The 18671-nt window shown below is 39.7% G+C and overlaps 1 protein-coding gene across 1 annotated transcript in view; it reads right to left on the bottom strand.

The window, feature by feature from the left end:
• ctnnd2a (catenin (cadherin-associated protein), delta 2a) overlaps window positions 1-18671 on the bottom strand; it is a 276014-nt gene that overhangs the window by 170555 nt on the left and 86788 nt on the right. The window lies entirely within an intron of this gene.

Genomic DNA, 18671 nt, shown 5'->3' with positions numbered 1-18671 from the left:
CTCCAGCAGCGCACCGCCCATTGCAAGTCCTCTGCCCCGCCGTGTTAGATCCACAACTCCCGCTCCATTGCCCACAGCCGTTGCCCGCATTGTAAATTAATTTATCAATATCAGGGAACATGCCTGCCACACTCACAGTTACCTGGTAACTAGACCACCAACTACGCTGACCTGACGGAGCTCTGTACCCAGCGCATAGTCATCTTTTCTGGGGTAACTTAACCACTAACTGTCGCTTACCTGGAGCACCACGACCGGCGGCAGCTCGCGATGAAATGTGAAAAGTATCAGCATTCATTTACGACTGTGGTTCATTTTCAATATCTTTGAAAAACTTCCAAACTTTCTTCTTTTTAATTCCTCTGGAAGTGCAAAGTTCGCAGTTAAACTAGTGTCTGACATCTACTTGACCTACATTCAGAAGACGAGCTGGTCTCAGACCAGTGGGTCTGTAGCTATGTAAATTTTGGGGCGTGACAAAGGTACAGACTAGAGCCAAATAAGGTACAGCCACCGAGTTGACGTCAACTATTAGCTTCGTTGGGATTTTCCCGTTTTCAGAGGCAGTTTCAAATGCATAGGAAAGGTACTGTGGCCGACAGGGGCAAACGCCCTGCAACTTAAGAAAACACACGCAAATAGACAAAACACAAGCAAATTAAGAAAACAACTTCATTAATTTGACAACACATGTGCAGCATTCAGCAAACGCGCTGCAAATGCACACAACACAACCAAATACATAAACGCGCTGCAAATCAAAAACGTTGCAAAAAGAAAAGTACGCAAACCCCGAAAAAAGTGATGCAAAAAGAAAAACAACTTAATTAATTTGACAATACATGCGCAGCATTCAGCAAACACACTGCAAATGCACACAACACAACCAAATACATAAACGCGCTGCAAAAATGAAACGATGCAAAAAGAAACGCACACAAACCCAGAAAACAAATGCAACAAGAAAACGCTGCATCCAGATTACACAAACGGAAGTTCTCCAGACCTCTAGAGGGAGCAGCTGAGTGGAACAGCTTGATTTTCGACCCCACAGGCAGAGAGAGAGAGAGAGAGAGAGAGAGAGAGAGAGAGAGAGAGAGAGAGAGAGAGAGAGAGAGAGAGAGAGAGAGAGAGCTACTGCATAGACTGTAAATATTAAGTCTATGTTTGAGATATGTTTTCTCTCGTTTGGTGGGTGTGTCTCGGCTCAGGTCACAGGTGATACTCAATCAGCAGAGACGTCTGTAAACTCGTGGTGATAAAACATTTAAAACTGCATCAGCGTTTAACGTTGACGTTTGTTTAAGCCATATTACATGAGAGGGTTTAATTTTGAGGTCCGAAAGGAGCATTACTGAAGTATAGGCCTCCTCAAGTGTAATATTGTGATTACGGTTACCAACAAAATAATTAATTTAAATGTAATTTTTTAATTACAAGTATATCTGCATTTATGTCAAAACCTAGAGACTTTCAAACATCAAAATGTCATTTATTAATATGTATTTGTGTCAAAATGTCATATACACAACTTTTTGTATTCTATTTTGCCTGGAAACGCTTCCAACACGCTTGCGTGTCGTGTGAAAAATAGGCGTTAGTCCTATTTCTAGTTTGAGTCACACAGGCAGTGTGAAAGCTCTAACCTGTTAACATGGGAGCCGAAATAAAAACGGACACGCCGCGTAGCTGACACGCTCACGCCACGCAGCCAGTGTGAAGCCGGCCTAAGTGGCGTTTTGAGACAAAAAACAATCTCCGTCCACACAACAGTTTTATCTTCACTAGCAGAACTAATCTCCGTCCATATTAACACGTCTGACAACGCATATCACCTGACCATCCACATACACTGGGCATGTATGTGCCTGTGTAAACAGAAGGCAGATTGTCTGACATTACTCCGCGGTTAAAAATAATGGTTGTATAAGTTAAAAAATACAGAAAATACTTTGGAGAAAGAACAACAATGGCGAAAAGTAAGACCAGGGATTTATTAGCTTGGACGGACGACGAAGTGGACAGTTACTGAAAGGTATACAAGCCTACCTCACAGATGTGCGTTGTCGTTTCCAAAGGTCTCCATTTGTGTCCATCCAGACTACAAAGCAACCCCAGAGTTTTCAAAGAAAAACGGGGGCAGCAGTGTTTCCACATCTCTCTGTTTTATAGTGGTTGGAAAGGCCGTAGTATTACGCGAGGCGTAAACGCAGCAAAATAAATACATTTTAAACCAAAACGTAGTCGTGTGGATGTAGCCTTGGTGATTACTGTAGGTGAAATATGAAGCTCTTATTGTAAAATCTGAGAGTGTATAGATTATTTCTTTGTAAAGTCCAGTATATATATATTCCATTCTCTAATTTTATCTGCACAGATACACAAAAACAGAAAGCATGACCTTCCATTGATTTTACACACATTCCTTAACCAGAAATCCAATCTAATTTCTCAAATCATGTCCATTAAATGTGAAAGCAGAAAGGAATATTTTCTTCATGCATGAAAGAAGAAAAGCAAACGCAGGTAAATAACAGACCTACAGCTTGCCCTACACTATATTGATTGCAGCAAATCAGTGTTTGGTTGTTTTACTGTTTTGATTGGGATGTTGCATTGAGGGCGAAGACTTATATTCAGTCTAGAATTCACTTTCACGGTGACAACACTAAATGAATAAATGTGCCTCCAATACATTTCCAAACAAGGACAATTACACATGCATACTGTTATTTCAGCCTGTATGCTGAATCTACCTTACAAAGTGTTTTTTTCTTAGCAAATTGCTGATGTTAAGAGAATGGAAAAAAAGTGTGAATTATATTGTCACCTTTCACACTACATGTATGACAGAGCGTGACACTTTCCAACATGTTTTATGGGAAGAGCAGGGTCCCCTATGTCCATGTTCTGTGTATTTTTCCTGATTTGGTCCATTTGATGCAATACACTGTGTATATTTATTACTCTGTGCTTTTTACAAGACATATTAACAAGGCCTCAGAGTACCTTTAAAGAAAATGCCTACACGTCTGCTTTTTAAGTGATCAAGACCACTTTACTTTCCTCCCCGTTCATTATGAATAAGCTTTGGCTATCAATTTTAAAAACCCTACGGCATACCTGCAGTACGTAAGAAAACAAGAAAAAAGAAAGAACTGCAGTTTGATGTTTTGACTGCATCTTCTTCTATAAAACTGACTGAATAATTTTACAGTACAGTCACTTTATTTTCTCTCTCTTCTCATTTTAAATCATCTCACCCAGACAGGACAGCACAGAAACCGTCTCTTTTTGTGTTGAAAATAGCCAGGAGAGGTACCTGAGGGCAAGAACCTCAGAGCAGATGCCAACCTTAGCACATTGAAGCTAGCCAAAGAGAAGATGATAAAGAGCAAACAAGCAAACATTATACATTTAGACCAAAACAGGTTATTTCAGATACACACGTGCAATGTTTAACATGACTGCTTTGGTTGGTTTCTCTGTATTAATGACAGTTGTCATGTATGTGATTGTGAAAACACTTTTTCAATGTGAGGTCTGTCAATGCGTCATGCAAGCTTGAGTATGAGTACACATCATTGCTTCTCGAACTCATTTTTGTAGTGTAGACACTACACAAATTACGTAAAAAAACATTATATAAAAAAATAAATTATGTTATTACAAATCAATGCCTAAAAAAGTGGTTAAAAATACATTTAGATTAATATGTAATACGATGTACATTTACATGGGATTTCACCATTTCCCTGCTGCTCTCCAAATTTTTGCATTGCTCATAATACAGGAATTCATCTAGATTATGTCAGTTTTAAATCATTGAGTGACTCTTACCACCCAGGATACCGACTGACTCATTGGGTTACAATGCAAACAAAAATCGATTTGGGAGCATACGGAGCAGGTGATAAAAGTCACAATGAAAAGTGTAATCACAGCATCCTGTTATGGCTCTTGGGAGGACTCCTCCCCCACATCCAACCCCTGGCCCACAGGAAATAAAATTGCTAGCTTTATTGTGCTAATCTAAATCCTCTATCAAGTCTTTGTTGGAATATGATACTTTCTTCAGCATAGCACAGCATAGTGCATGCACCACTTTCTGTTCCAATGGATTAATCCAATCAATCATTTGTCTTTGTCTTTTGTCTTTGTTTGCTTTCAAACTGCTGAAGGCTTTAGTATTCATGTAGGCACCAGAGGTAACGATGCAGAATAAAGGCTTGGAATCTAAACAGACATGTCTTTTTTGTCGATTTTTGTCCTCCTCACACCATTGGCACATATTAATGACAAAGTGTTGGTGTGGCTCTCAGAGGTAAAGTGAAGAACTTGGGTTTGTGGAAAGAAGAGGCCAGGCACAGATTACACACACACACACACACACACACACACACATATACACACACACACACACACACACACACACTCCTGTCGCAACCCAGATCAAGGCTTGACAAAGGAGGGAGACCACGCATAAGTTGTAAGCTAAAGAAGATTATTTTACATAACTAAATGTAAATTGGTTTTGTGATCAACTGAATGTAACAAAAAAAAACAAGTTGGATGTCAGGGGGAGAGAAAGACTGACTGACCACCAGCTTATATAGTCTTGCAGCCAAATCTCCCTGACAACCCGACTCCGCCCACTAGGCTCCTGGAGGTAGAGGCCTGCTCGAAGACAGTTACACTCCACTATAAATTGTTCTTCTCAAACTGCTCCAGGCATCAATTCATTTGGCCTCAGGGTATGATGCCTCAAGAGGACAAACTTATTCATGTTCCATCTCTCTTCCTTGCCCTCTCAGTTTCTCTCTCTCATACACACACACACACACACACACACACACACACACACACACACACACACACACAGAACTTCCTGAGGCCTTCTAGCACTCTAACTCTTTTGAGCACTTCAGTAAGAGGACAAGAACTTGAATGCAGCCATGTTTCTAAGTCCTTCATGTTAATGTCCATGTGCACATGCACTGGGACAAATATATTCAATACTGCCTCTGATTCCAGCATGAGGACACATACATACACATGGGTACACAGAAATACACATGAACATGCACGCACGCACGCACACACACACACACACACACACACACACACACACACACACACACACAGCTGCTGTTGGCCTTGAAGGCCTCCGTCTCCTTCCCACTGACACAGAGTCAAAGCTGCTGATTCCTACAGGAGTATACATGGCCTATCTATCCGCCTTCACATCTACAGGGACATCACAATAATAGAAAGGAACTGATATGACATATTGGAAAGAAACAAAAACATTTACATGATTTCTGTTGTCCAGGAATTCCATAACTGGTAGGAAGATAGAGTTCCAGTGACTACTTAGGTTTTAAGTGTAGAAACAGGTAGGTAGAAATATACTACAGTGGAATACTTAAACTTTCAAATGATGTAATACTTTGTTGATCCCAATAGAGCCATTCTTTTGAGTACATCACTGCACATTCAAGTGTAACATTGCAAGTCATCACCTATTTTTCTGTAATGCAACTTCACTTTAATCACTGTGTTTTTTACCATAACTGTTATGAATTGTAGTTGGCATTTTTTGAAACCAGCTTACTTTAATCCTGTTAAATGTAAAACATGTTCTCACACTGTCACCACACACACTGAAACACGGAAAAACACATGCCTACAAGACAGCAGACAGGGAGGCGGGTAGGCAGGGCATCACACATGCCTGATCCTGCACACTCACTAACACACGCACGCACAAACAAAAGCTGCATATTAAAAAGCACCGTAATAGCCTGTCGAGCTGAGTGTGTGGTCAACATAACATCTCGGCATCTCTGTATGGATAAATGAGCACGAGCCTTTTTACAGCCATTCCTGTTGAACTGACAGCAAAGCAGAGATGATAATCCCACATAAATGCATACTAATACTAACTAACTGCCTATACTGACACACACACACACACAGAAAATTATAAGCACCAAAGTCAAAAGGAGTGCCAAACGAAACGATGCACATACTAAAAGTTTTCGGTAATGAGTTCAGGGTAACTTCGGCACAAAGTGGAGCCCCTTCTGCAACTATCACAAACACATCAGCATTGAAGATGTGGACAAGCAGGAAAATGCATTTCTTTGACTAACAAAGCAACAATAAACACATCAACAAATCTAAATGACACATTATCCCTCACGGCCAATCAGTAACATATTCATCACCTTGTTTTGACCTGTAATTATGGTGCTCCCCTGGGCTAATCATTGTAATTTAGAAAATGCCAAGAGCAGCAGCGAGACGCATCATATTTCCACATTTTGTTAAAATGTAATCAGAGCTGTCTGATGAATAACTGATGGATGGGTGACATGGATAAACAAACAGACAAAGCCACTACACACTCCCAAAATATTATCATGGAAAACTATTATGGCTATTCATGTCAAAAACAAAGACAAACAGATAACACGTGTGTTCAAATAGCCATCAGGTGTCCTATTATATAAGCTCTGGGGAGACATTACCTTCCACAGCATTTGTTAATAAGCTCATTTCTCTTCTGTCTCTGTGCTTCTGGCCCGCTTTCCTCTGTTCTTTCTCCACACCTTGCTTTTTGGAATCAGCCTCTTTCTTGCTCTCTCTCTGTCTGTGTTTTGTCTCTCAGTTTCATCACACTCTCTTGGTTTTTCTCTCTCTCTGTCTGCCTCTCTGGCATCATTTGGTTGGTTCTTATCTATTCTCACCACTGGTGTTGGGGGAAGATAAGCATGCATTTGCATGTTTAATGAACCAAACACCCCTGATTCCCCTCAGCATGAGGACACACACATACACATGGGTGCACAGAAATATACATGAACATGCACACGCACACACACACACACACACACACACACACACACACACACTGCTGCTGTTGGCCTTGAAGGCCTCTGTCTCCTTGCCACTGACACAGAGTCACAAGCTGCTGACTCCTACAGGAGTATACATGGCCTATCTATCTATCTGCCTTCACATCTACAGCTGAAATGACAAAGGGACATCATTTCAAAATAGAAAGGAACTGATCTGACATATTGAAAAGAAACAACAAAATCTTAAATCAAGTTGGAATTTAATTTGATCATTAAAAGAGTACATAGTGGTCGACAGGGTATAAAATAGGATGTCACATGCAGACATGGATACCCAGGGAAGCTTCTCTGTCATTAGAATTAAACTATCTCGCAGCGCAAAATACAGACATGTGCATATTTTGACGACATAAATAAGATACCCTCAGTTTCACAATCACACAGACTGTAAACAAATCAAAATATTGTTATGGTCAAACAAGCAAAATAAGACAGTTAACATTCCCTCACAATAAATGAGCTAAGGAGGACCTGGCAGGCACTGTGTTCAACACAATGCATGCAGCTTCCCATTAAAATGAAAACCTGATATGTGCAAATACAAGTAGCACCCTATTTGGTTTTTATGTTTTAGCTTTATCATGTTTTAGCATTTTATCATGTTTAGATTGTTTCTCCATGCTAGACATTTAGGAGTGGCAGAGCATCCACTGTTCTGGCTACTGTTTAAGAGATCAGCCATCGACTGGACAAGCAAGATTTTAGCTCTTCGTATACTTGGCATACATTGGCTGTACTTAAGTGTCCCTGAGCAACAATAAATCCTTAACTCCCTGCCCACACTTGAGTGTTGTTCTTTAACTGACTCCAGCCTGTGACTTCGTTGTTGAGAATGCTGAGATAAAAGGTGCATTTTCAATCAGCAACATCAGTTTTAATTGTATTAAGTCTGAATGCCTTTAACTGAACTATTTACATTTAAATAACAGCTAACCTGGCTGCTAAATGCTATCAAGTCATTTTCAGGAATAACAAAGCGAAAGGTAGGGTTTCTCCATACAGTGAAATGTGTCATGGGAAGAAGAAAATGTAGTCACCGAAATGCAAAAAGCCAAGATGTAATTTAAGAGCAAAGACAGATAGATAGAGGGAGAGATGAAACAACACAGAGAGGCAGACAGAAAGATAGACAGTGGGGACGACAGCGGTGTGAGAGATGTCGCCACCTGCCACCATTAGTCATTAGGGGGGAGCATGACTTGCAGTATCATCATCACTCACGCAGACATACACAGGCCCAAACACAAGGTGTATTTTAAGGTATAATGCAGCGGCTTATAATTTGAGTTCTCTCTATGCAGCATTTTGCTGAGCTTATAAAACCGCCTGCAGCTAATGGTGTGATGGATCCCTCTATTATCACCCAACGCAGGAAACAGGGGGGTATAGTGAGATAAAGAAATGTAATTGGATAGTATTTTAGCCGTGGCAAAAACAGGAGGGTGGTCAGGGATAGAAAGACAGCACGAAAAGCTGTAAAATCATAACTGCATGATGAAGTATAAAAGCTGTCCGAATGTGATGGACCTGTCCAATAAATTAAATCCAACATAAAACAGAAATCACCTATGTGTGTAATGCATGTCTTTAAACTCATTTCATGCTAATGTGATGCAATAATGTAGTGCAAATATGATTAGAATATCTTGAGTTCTTACAGTAAAGCATGATAACATGTTTAAAGACACTTTAATTCAAACCACACTTTAATTGGGTCATGAAAAAGGACAGAGAGGCCAACTTTAAGCACAGAACAAACTTTAAACAGAAAACACAAAGAAACTAAGGAAGCCACACAAGCAGAACACCGATTAGAAAATGGATTAGTCCATTGGTATTTACCACGGATAATATCAATACAAAATTATTTCACTTTGATTTTAGCAAAAACAAAAGAGATTTCCACATATCCTTCATTATGGGACAGTTCGTGAGTATAACGATAAGCTGTAAGAGCTGTTAGAATGTGCCGTTGTAACGCTAGAAATAAATGGTAGGCATTGACAGAGCATTGATTGGTAAAATAAATACAGTAATAATCAAATTTACGTGATTAGTATTTTTCGGCGAGCATTCCTCTTTTGCCTTGCAGCAACAGTGTTGCTTTTTGCTGTAATCTTTTTTTATGCTATTCAAAGCAATACATCATAACCTATTCCTCTTGACTAAAGTAGGCAGACCATGATCCATCCATTCGGTGCAGTAGAACATTAAAATTATGTGCCAAACACCTCCTTTTATGTATGTATAAAATATATAAATATAGACAGTTGATAACCACCGTCACGATAGCCATTATCTCTGATTGGGGTTTTGGGTGTTGTTCGAACCAGCCTACGCAAAAGAAAGCCTGGCTATGCTGAACTTTCTTCATAGTACACCTCTCTGCTAAACATCAGCATGTTAACATTGTTATCGTAAGCATGTTATCATTCTAAAGAAAGCATTAATAATAATGTCCGATCCAACTGATTCGGGCATTTGCATTCTCACATAAAGCTCCACCAGGTACTATCTAGATACTTGCAGGGTTGTAGTGCATGTTTGAAAGGGGCTTTAATCTGGACATTAGTCTTGTTAAATTACTGATGTTAAACGGGTTTTGAAAGCAAAACAAGAAGTGTAGAGAAGAAAGCAAAGTATAGAGAAGAGAAGAGAAGAGAAGAGAAGAGAAGAGAAGAGAAGAGAAAGTTAGACTAAATGTAATTCAATGACAGGCAAGCAGGGGACTTTTTCAAAATGTTTCTGGAACTCGCCATGTGTCTGGGGTGTATTAGCTGCTGTGATCAAGTCTAAAGAGTGTGAAGAATAAGCCCATTCCAGTGGTGTGGATGTCTGCTCCTCAGGGTAGGACAACTTTATAGTGTATTTGCCCCTGAGAGGAGTCTTGGGTGCAGGGTGAGGAATTGTGTGGGTATGTGTGAGTGTGTTGGTACACGCTGCACAAATAGTTGCACTGGTCCCTGCTGGTGTGGAACTAAATGTCACAGCTTGATTAGACTCACTTCTTTTGCTCTCTCTCTCTCTCTCTCTCTCTCTCTCTCTCTCTCTCTCTCTCTCTCTCTCTCTCTCTCTCTCTCTCTCTCTCTCTCTCTCTCTCTCTCTCTTCTCTGACCTACCCAAGGGGTACAACACAAACAGAGAACTGTTACTGCCTAAGGACATGAAACTTACACCTCTCTCACACACAAACACACACACACACACACACACACACACACACACACACACACACACACACACACACACTTGTCTCTTCTTAATCTGTATCTGTAGGTACACACTAGCTCTGCAGCATATATAACAAGGCATGCAAACAGCTGAATAATAGCAATGTTGGCACACACACACACCACCACCAATGTCCTTGTACCAGCATTTCCTTTGGTGGTCGGAGCCTCCATGACCGCTGAATATCAGAGGGGGTAAAATGTATTTGTCAAGACAAGACAGCATTTGGCACTCTTTTATATTCTTACTGTACAGGTGTGTGCCCATGTTTGTACACAAACATGCATGCATTTGGGTTGTTTCTTTCAGTGTGCAGAAATATAAATATTAGTTACATTGTATGGAGTGATTTTGTTCTTTCTTTCTTTCTTTCTTTCTTTCTTTCTTTCTTTCTGCATTGGAATTGTTTAGTTGCATAAACCATCAACAGTAGTATAAAAATCTGTGACGCCTGAAGCAAGGAACTGTCTGTCAACAAAATAGACGTAATCCACATGCTTCATAAAATATGCGTGAGCATCATAAAATACATGACAGCAGGATACATATGATATTGCCGAAAGGAACAACAGAGCTCATCAAAACTAGCAGAGTGATTATCACACACACACACACACACACACACACACACACACACACACCTACACTTGATCCAGATATACTGTACTGCAAGTAAGTGAATAAACAGAGAAAGTTCATTTTATTAGTACAGTGATCATACAGTGAAGTAAAATAATATTTGTAAAACATGAGGATGAAAACTAGAGAGGGATTTTGAGATAGATGTGTCGAGCAAGAGACAGACAAACTTGAGAGAAAATGAGACAATGAGAACAAGCAAAAGACAGAGAGAGAGACAGAGAGAGAGAGAGAGAGAGAGAGAGAGAGAGAGAGAGAGAGAGAGAGAGAGAGAGAGAGAGAAAAAAGAGAGACAAAGAAACAAATGAAAAATAATAAATCAATGAACCTATTCTGTGGCTGCCAGAAGGTAATGAAAGCTATTTATTAGCCATCTATCCCTTTCTCTGTCTCTTTCCTCCTCTCTCTCTGTCCTTTCTTTCTCTCTTTCCCTCTTCTGCGTTGCTTTTCCCCGCCCCCAGGATTGATACTCTCATCTCTCTCCACTAAACGTTAACAATTCCATTAAGCACAACAAAACACTCATTTAGAGGTTACATTTGTTTCGCTCAACTTTGCTTGTCATCTGCATACCAACTGAGGAGCTGCCTGCCTCGGCTTGGATTCCTATTATCTGACATGACCTCTCTGCTTTAAAATAATTGGCGGATCATAATGGACTTGCTACTCCCCTTTTCTTTAATGACGTGGCTTTACAGCAAGTGCACTCTGTCTCCTTCTCACTGTGCATTATTTGTTCTAAAGCCAAACAGATAGCTGTGATATCTACATTTCCTCATCTACCATACCATATATGCAAACATACTCCATAACACTAGCCACAAGGCATCAAGCTGGTACTATATTTGCTAGTAGCCAGTGGAATATGACAACAACATAATTCAACTTAGCCAGTGAATCCATAAGCTTACGTGACATATCATATGTGGCTTTGATAATCTAGAGTATTGCCTCGAGTCATGATTAGCTTAGTAGGAAGCTTCACATTATTTCCTAAACAGTTCAGGGGAATTGCTTTAATGGACAAATAGTGTATCTCATAATGCCCAGCAAGATCACCGCAAGGCAGCCAACAGCCATGGGACCTTTAATCATCTGAATCTGTCAAGGAATTGTACATTTATCTGCCTTACATCTCAGTGAACCAAAAAAAGTTCTGCAATTTGCTGGTGTTTGCGACAGTTTGTGCGTTAAGGATTGTACTTAAATGGTATGGGTGCTTTATTTCATAGTTCATGAAAAATAATGGAAAAGAAGATGAGAGCAGCCAATGACAGTGGTGTTTTAAAGCTGGAGCAAATCAGTTTACAAGTAATTCCAGTGTTTGGGCCTTGTATAGTTCAGGTTTTGTATTATGATCAAAAGATTTCCAACCCTAAAAATGTAACATCCTGGAACCTTTGGAATAACAACGTATGAAAAACTGTAATTGTTGCTGGAGGTTTGACACCATTCTGCGATGCAATCTAAAACTCAACAACCTTGGAGTCTCCATATGTCGACTTATCCCAGGTTTAACCAATATATCTCCTCTTAATCCAGCTAATAAACTGTACATCACAGACAAGTGACACGTCACAATGAATTATTGCAATGGAATCACCTTCCTCTATGCAGCTACTTATCTCCATTTGCAGGAAAGACTTGCACAACTAGATTACCTATATGATGCCATTTAACTTTACATAATTTGTTGCCATATCACTTGTTTGTTTGTTTGTTTTGGCATCTCCATAATGGTGAAAAATAGATCAATACTAATTGAAATACCTCAATCATCAATTCAATATTATACCCCTTTAAAAAGCACTGGAGGTCTGAGCTTCAGAGCTAGTCAAGCAGAAAAGACAGCAGGAGCAAATGTTTCCCACTGGCTGCCACTTACTACTAATGTTAAAAAAATGATAAATGAGTCTCCGCATGGTGTTTAGAGTCTACGTGTTTGTGTGTGAATGTGTATGTGTGCCAGTGTGCGCTTCCTTCCTGTAAAGTGTTGTGTCGCATGCCAACAGTTCACAGTGTGAACAGATGTTAGTCAGTAATGCCCTGGGTTTTCTGCAATGCAGTCAGGCAATTTTTTAGGGTCCTCAGCTCTGAGGAGGAGTCCGTGGAGATGCCTGAATTGCTTTATCGAGCGGAACACAACTAAGGACATGCAGGCTCGTAGCGGCTGCTAGGAACACACAGACACGCATACACAAACACAGCACTCGCTCCAAGCATGTGCAATACAAACCCACAAACAGAGGGTATAGAAAAACCCACACCTCTGGAATAATAATACACACAGACACACTAGGTGGAGGGATTATATCTCCAACCTGGCCTGGGAACGCCTCAGGATCCTCCAGTTGGAGCTGGTTAATGTGGCTTGGGAAAGGAAAGTTTGGGGTGCCCTGCTGGAGGTGGTGCCCCCGCGACCCGACCCCGGATAAGCAGACGAAGATGGATGGATGAATGGATGGATGGACACAGACACACACACACACACACACACACACACACACACACACACACACACACACACACACAAAACTACAATACAAGGTACCAGGTAGCTTATGCTCGTAAACTGGCTTTCACCCTGACAGGCTTCTAACAAAGTAATGGACCCACTGAAGAGTGAATATGGTGCCTGCAGCTTAAAGCCCACAGGAAACCTTGTCTAAGAATATAGACTGTCATGACAGAAGAAACAACTTTAGAAAGATGAGTTTTTCATGAAATGTCAAAAAAGTGCTATAGAGCTATAGTGCTATTGTCCGTATATTTATTAGGGGTGGGAATCACCAGCGGCCTCACGATACGATATCATCACAATACTTATGTCACAATATATTATTGCGATTTTAAACATATTGCTATATTCTGCGATATATTGCAATTTATTACCTTCAAATTTTTCCCAATTTCAAATGATGTCCCCAAAAGGAAACTTTGTCAACATCTGTTATATCTAACAAGATAAATTTCTCTGTTTGTTCATTTCACTTTAATTTTTTTGCTGCAAAATCGGATTGTCAAGCAGACAAACTGACCAACACGTATATAATAATAGTTTGATAATTGGCGTCTGTGTATCGATACAGTATTGCCATGGAAAATAATACGATGCTATGCTGTAGCATCGTATTGATTTTTCCCCCCACCCCTACTATTTATGCGGGCCCCACACTACAGGATAATTAGGCAGATTGTGGGTTAAAACCCCTCCCAACAATCACGGGGGGGTTCCCGATTCGAGGCTGGTTTTAACAGATTATCTTTTACGTTTTACGTTTACAGACATGATCTGAATGTTACTGACTGGATCATAGTCTCCCCAATATGGAATCATATATATCAAACATGTTTGATATTCAACTTTGTACAATTATGGCAACAGTATGAGCGCTTGTTTAATGTCATCCATTTAAAAAAAAAAATGTTGGTGCAATACAGCACACACAAGTGCAACCATCTGACGATGACAGTTTGCCTCCATGTTTGTTTTCCGAAGTCACGTTTGATCCGTTCAGATCCCTGGAATCGCCACTCTGAAATTGTTTACTGTAAAACGCTAAGTGTGTTGTCCTGCATCTTGACAGACTTGTCTGGTGTATGTGTTCTTACGATTTAATTTGATAAAAAAAATATTATTATTTTTAATGAAAATCTGTTAAATCTTTTGTTATGTCTGTTGTCTCCCATATTTTTAAATCAGTTAATATTTGAAAATCCTTGTGTGCACCAGGCATTAACTGTCTCCGTTTTTCCTCCCAATGCAACTACCTTGTCTGCTTTCCTTTCTTTTTACCTTGTACCTTATTATAACACCTATTCACTCAGAGCCAGCAACTACACTATATTTAGCTGCTGCCTGTCACTGAGACCCTGATGAAGGAGAGGAAAATGAGTGGTGAAGTTGAAGACCATGGGAAAGGTTAGCACTGTCTCTTTGAATAGCATCAGGCTCTCTCTGATCATTCATAGTTATATTGCAGACACTTATATCTATAGTTAGGCTTAGAACAAAAAACAAAAGAACCCGTTGGAATCTGCATAAAGGATAGTGTCAATCAAATAAAAATGAAAAACAAATATAAAGGGCTAAGTCATAGGTGAGCTATCACGTGTGTGTATGCATGAACGCAAAAAGGAAGACAAATGCACATCTGACGTTTTAGTTGACACTCATTGACAAATTTGAGCGCACACAGGGATGGATGGGGACTCCAGTGGCATTTAGTGAACTGTCAGCAGCAGATAAAAGCTTAGCTAAGCCAATCCTATATATATCTGATGTGATAATCATAAGATGATGCAACTTTTAGACAGCAGACTTGACAGCAGTCAAGCCATAGCTGGCACAGGCACATCTACACACAGCATTCTCACAAGCATAAAGCAAATGCACAAGTTTAGATAAAACCATACTAACCAACCAGACTTTTAACATATACTGAGGACATTGCAATTTCAGATGATGTTTCCAGCAGGGGTGGATAGGGTACTAGAATATTGTACTAAATAAAAGTTCTTATGTACAAACTTAAAAAAAGTAGGTCAATTTTCCTGAGTTACATTTATAAAAATAGGGGGGGGGGGGCAGTTACACATACACTAGTGGAACACCCACAACCCATAATGATGGGATCCTTAATTTAATTGCATTGTTGTGAATTTGTACTGTTCACTAAATAGTAGGCCCGGGCCAAGTGTGACCGTCGTTCCGCACCCTTCCCACCCGCTGACAGCTGACCCTCAGCTGCTGAAGGTAAACATTTACAACAGGTATCTCTTCTGGAGTGTCGGCTGAGTTCAGAGCTTGACCTTTATCGAGCTCTGCCCTCCTTCAGCAGCAGACACACCTGCAGCTTTATCTCCTTCGTTCTGTTCCATTCTCACTCCTCACAACTGAATGTGACTTTTGTTTTTATTCTGTAATGCATGTGACTTAAAATGTGGCAAAGTATGATACTTGTGATTGAAAGTATTTAAGTAAATTAGAATTACAGCTTTTTTTAAATACTACAAAAACAACTACAAAACTACAACAAAAAAACGTCTATGTTACAGCAAAAAGAGTAAATGTAATCTATTACTTCCACACTTGGTTGCCAGTAAGGAAAAGTAACTAACATTATTGTATATATATATATATAAAAAAGTGACAGGCCGTATGCTGGGTTCAAGTTGAAGATGAAGCTCTTCCAGGAGTAAAAACTTGCTGAAAAAATATTTATGTAGGTCAAGACCCGCTATCTAGATGGCTCTATCAAGACAGCGTATCAGTTATTTGGTTTATTAGCCGTTTCATTTAAAATGATTGACTAACCTGTCCAAAATCACAGGAATAATATAAGTGAATAGTGATGGCTTGACATTGGGCTAATAAGCCAAACAAATCAGAGTTAAGAGTAACAGGAGGAGAGCAGTGTGAAAGATTAGCTGAAACCATAGAGAAATCAATGCAGATACATAAATATATGTTTCAAACTGAACACTCGACTTGAACTGTACAGTTTGTTTTATTGCCCCTCGGGTATGTAATATGTCTATTTCATTCATAAAATAACTTTACAATATGCGATGTGGTTGTACGTCAGTAGCGTATATTCAATTACGTCCCCCTCCCATTTAACGCCCGGTTTTTATTCCTTTCAGTCCGTGTTTGTGTTGGCCTACTATTTTCTTTTCCCTTGTCCCCCTGTACCCGTGTAAACCGTTCTTGGGTTTCATGAAATGCGCTATATTAATCAATAATATTAATAAAGATATTATTATGTTGGTTGCTACGACAAACTCGTAATGCTTTGGCTCGTGACACAGTGACAGGGATACCCGGTTCATCTCACGATACATCCAAAGTAAGCTAAGTTACTGTATGCTACACTTGAAATGTAACTACCGTATTTTCCGGACTATAAGTCGCACTTTTTTTCATACTTTGGCTGGTCCTGCGACTTATAGTCAGGTGCAACTTATAATATATATAATTTAACATGTTTTTAAATGTTATTTCATGCTGAAAACATTACCGTCTACAGCCGCGAGAGGTGCTCTAGGCTTGTGACAACTATATGCTGCTCCCAAAGACAACTGAGAAAGAAAAGAAACTGCAGGCGACTGCAGGTAGTAAAATATGCAGCCGAAAACGGTAATCAAGCAGCAGAACGAAAGTTTAGAGTGAGTGAGAAACTTGTGAGGGACTGGCAAAAAGGTTAGTCTTACTGCAATGAAGAAAACAAAGAAAGCTAGTCGCGCGCTGAAATCCAGATGGCCAGAGCTGGAGGAAGGAGTCCACAGATGGGTGCTTGAACAACGTGCTGCTGGGAGAGGCTCGTCAACAGTGCAGTTACGTTACGTTAACATACCGGACACCTACCATTTTCAGCCCCTTGTTCTGTGTGCTATTGTGTAGTTTAATAACTTGCCTTTCCAGATTAAATGTCTAGTCTTAGTCTTGGATTTTGTGAAATAAATTTCTAAATAAATGCAACTTATAGTCCAGTGCGACTTTTTTCCTCTTCATGACGCATTTTTTTGACTGATGCGACTTATACTCCGGAGCGACTTATAGTCCGGAAAATACGGTATGCATCTGTAATGTATTCTCTTATTGTAAATTACAGATTTTTTGTCTGAGCAAAACATTCGTCACAACTATATAACGCTAACTCAGTAACATAGGCCTATATTGGGCAATACTGCACCGTAAAGAAAAGACCTTTACGACAGCAGGTGTGGTAAAAACACTACCGCTTTTGTCCAAAGGGGCCGCAAGAATCAGCACAAACTGAAAGTTACATATTGCCACTTTAACTAATGACACATTCATCTTAGTTTACATTTATTAATTTTTAATTATGTGGGTGATTACAAAAAAAATATGCTAATTGACAAGTGGAAATAAATACACTAAAGTCTGGGTACCTGAAACGACACACAACAGCATGTATTAAAAAGCATAACAGGATACAAAAAATAACTTTTAATAGCAAAAAAACTGTATGTGGCTCACAAATAGATGTACGATTAAGGTGATAATAGTCAAAGTATCTGATGTATGGGTCTCACATGTCTCTTTCTGCAAAATGAATTGAAGGCTATGGAAACATTCTGAAACAGTTGATTGAGTTTTTGCTATTAGTATCATAGTGAACAGTTTCACATGATGGTGGAGACTTGTGCAATGATTATTCACAACATACACCATACACATGTAATCTAATATATGCTGCAGAGTTTAGTTAGAGTATGCATTTGTAACATCTTTCTAAGGTGACTACCATGTTCTGTAAATGCTGAAAACTCAATTACCTCGTCTTTGTTGTTGGTGCTCGGGTTATTTTTAAATCACTATCCCAGTATTTTAACAAATAATAGAACTTCAACACAAACCCATGAAGAAAGCCTCTAAACTTTCACCAAAAAGTTTCATCTGAGACTTGCCAGACCAAAGTAAACTGGGAAAGTTAAAAGTGTCTTTTTTTCTTGTGTGCTCCATTACCTGCCCCTCCCCCCCATCCCCTCGAGGTTGTGTACTAATGCAATAAGCTGCCTGAGGGATGCAGGGGGATGCTGAATTTATATTAACCTGACTCTTTGACATCACAGCAAAAAACCTACAAACACAAAAACCTACACACAAACGTAGGCACGCACGCACACACACACACACACACACACACACACACACACACACACACACACCCCAAAAAACTTTCTACCAAACTTTACTTTTACTCAGGATTTTTACTTACAGGAAGGCAACGCCTGTAAGGAGAATGTGAAGGGACAGTAATTTAGCAAATGGAGAGGGGCAGATATTGAGACGTTAGCATTAAATCCAAAAATTAGCATGCTAGTGGCATACATCTCCTCTCCTCCATCCAC

The sequence above is a fragment of the Sander vitreus genome, chromosome 22 (assembly GCF_031162955.1).
Source record: "Sander vitreus isolate 19-12246 chromosome 22, sanVit1, whole genome shotgun sequence".
Taxonomy (NCBI): Eukaryota; Metazoa; Chordata; class Actinopteri; order Perciformes; family Percidae; genus Sander; species Sander vitreus.
This window is presented reverse-complemented; position numbering and strand designations above follow the sequence as displayed.